Below are 2,950 nucleotides of genomic sequence, written 5' to 3'. Positions count from 1 at the left end.
ATGAGGCACCCAATCAAGCTCAAGAAAACCTTGTCTTTAATTATATTTTCTCTCTCTTTTTCCTTTCTCTCACAAATTGTATTCTCCTACATTACTATACTAGAAGGACACAGATGAAATCTCTAAGAACTAAGAGTCTAAGCAAACTTGATGTCATAATATCCACTCCAATTTTCCAGAAGTTCAGGCAAAAAGGAACACATTTGGAGTGGTCTCTACCTCATACTCCAAACCTTGAGAAAGGGACCCAGCACTTCTCTTTGTTATATAAATATCCTCCCCCTCTACCTGGAAGAGACAGCTTGAGTTTACTTAAATCTGCTAGCCCTCCTCAACAGCACAAGGCTTGCATATGCTCCATACCATTCAGCAGGGCTGCAAACACTGATGGGCTCCTCTGCCCCCTCCTGCCCCTCTGTGGCCAGCAGAGCCACCGCCAGTGTCTGGTGCTGTTTCACAAGTCTTCCTTAAGATCCATCTTGTTCCGGAAAAGCTTTATATTTCACGAAAGGAGCCTAGTCTGGCAGCCAGGGACAGGAAAGTGGAAGGAGAAAATAACAGTGTTCTAGCTTATTAGATATAAACTAATGAGAACAGAGGTGCAGCAGTGGTGGTAGGAAGCATTCTCTGGCCCAGGAGGGAGCTGCGCAACTTCCTCTGCTATTAAATTTACAGTCCTTTGGGCTAAGGCAAGACCTCATATATTAAGTTAGGATATTAAATTAGGTGACTTCTTAAGTCTTTTCCCATTCAAAAATAACACTAATTTAGAAATTAACTCAAACACTGGCGTTTTCAGTGAGAAAAGTAGTTTGATATGTCCAGAGTCCTACTTGGAATTTAGTGGCTAGGCCAGCATATGAAAAATTTCATCAAGTAACTTCATTTTACAAAGAGTAAAACTAAAATCCAAAAAGGTTAAGAAGGATAGACTCAGAATTGGAATTCACATTATCTAATTTCCAACCTAGTGTTCTTTCCATAAAACCTCATCAAAATTTCCAATGGGATATTTCCAGGCATTATCCAATAGCTTGTGGAAGGTATAATATAAGATTAAAAAAAAAAAAGAAAATACCTTTTTCAGAAGTCACTGAAATCAGCTTGATTGACTTTCTGTTTGTGCAACTCATGCTGTATTTAGGTCTTAAACTTCCAATGGGCTTTTGGATGGCTGGTTTATTTCACTTTAAATAGGGATTCTTAGATGAGAGAGGATAGAGAGATGTCCAATCCCACAGAGTACAAGTATAGTACATGCCTCTTAAGATAAAGTCTGGATAAATTTAACTCTAGATAATACTTTAAGTAAAGGTAAGCAGCTAAAGATTATATCTGGAAATAGATTTCCTGTCCTTTTGCCTCCAAAATTTAAGAACCTAGTTAAGATATATACTCTACATGATTTTATTCCACAATATGCTCACTTCAACAATTTTATTAATCAGAAATTTTTCTCCAGTTTCTCTAAATTTCCTCAAATTTAGAAAATCTAAAATGAAATTTTCCTTCCAAACTCCTATCCTGGGCAAGGAACTAAACAAAAATCTCTAAAATGAATGGAAACACTGGAGATAATCATTATGGCTTCCCGCGATAGTCAAAATATCCCTGTCCAAGTTTTTCCATGTATAGATCATTATTAGGTCTAGAAAGGGAGCTAGTCTTTAAGAATTGTACCCAATTTAGAGGTATAGATCATTACTAGGTAGGGCCTTTTATCCTTAGCTGTTCATATATGAAGAATGGATATGGAATACATAATTGCAATAGAACTGGTCAAGAATACAGAGACAATACCAAATAAATGAATAAGGGGTAATACTCAAACCTATTTTTATTCTTCCAGCAGGGGGCAAACTATTCCCTGCTGTCAGTTTTGACTAAGTTATGACACTGTTACAAACAACACCAAGATCTCAGTGACTCACAACAAAATTGTGTTTCTATCTGAAATTGTATGTTTATCATCCTTTGGCTCTGACTCTGTTTCATGTTGTTTTACTTCACTATCCAGGCTTACTGAGGATCTCTATCTAGAACATTATCAGTCTCATGTAGAAAATGTAAGTCAGAGGCAATACAGAATTTGTAGGAAATGAATATGGGCATTTTCTCTTGAATCTCCCTAGCAAATGACTGGCCATAGTCAATTATGTGTTCATGTTTGGGACCAAAAGATCTGGGGTTATATTGCAAATAGGGCCACTAAAAGAGGATGTTCAAGAAGGGGCCACGAGTATGTATGCTGAACCATAATGCAGCTTACTACATTGGCCTCTATGTCAGAAGAGGGATGACTTGCAGTTGAAAATGTCATGCAGCCCCCTATTACTTCCCCATAAAAATAACTATTAAAATACAACCATTTCTTCAAAAAAATCAAGGCTCACTGCAAACTAAATGAGAGACTCTTGATGAACGCAGCAGGGGAAACTAGACCGACAACCAAATTAACAGTTGGTATGTAGTGTGATAATACATCTCAGTTTCCTAGAGATAATCTCCTTTTACTTTTAAAAGCATCCTGAGGTTGTATGTTTAATATTTTTTTATTTCAATATCATTAATCTACATTTACATGAAGGACATTATGTTCACTAGGCTTCCCCCCTCACTAAGTAACCGCCACATACCCATTCACAGTCACTGTCCATCAACGTAGTAAAATGCTGTAAAATCACTACTTCTCTTCTCTGTGTTGCACAGCCCTACCGGGGCCCCACACACACTATACATGTTAATCGTAATGCCCCCTTTTTTTTCCCGCCCTTATCCCTCCCTTCCCACCCGTCCTCCCCAGTCCCTTACCCTTTGGTAACTGTTAGTCCATTCTTTGGTTCTGTGCTTCTGCTGCTGTTTTGTTCCTTCAGTTTTCTTTTGTTCTTATACTCCACATATGAGTGAAATCATTTGGTACTTGTCTTTCTCCGCCTGGCTTATTTCACTA

The sequence above is a fragment of the Manis pentadactyla genome, chromosome 3 (genome assembly GCF_030020395.1).
Source record: "Manis pentadactyla isolate mManPen7 chromosome 3, mManPen7.hap1, whole genome shotgun sequence".
Classification (NCBI taxonomy): domain Eukaryota; kingdom Metazoa; phylum Chordata; class Mammalia; order Pholidota; family Manidae; genus Manis; species Manis pentadactyla.
Note: the sequence above shows the minus strand (reverse complement) of the source record.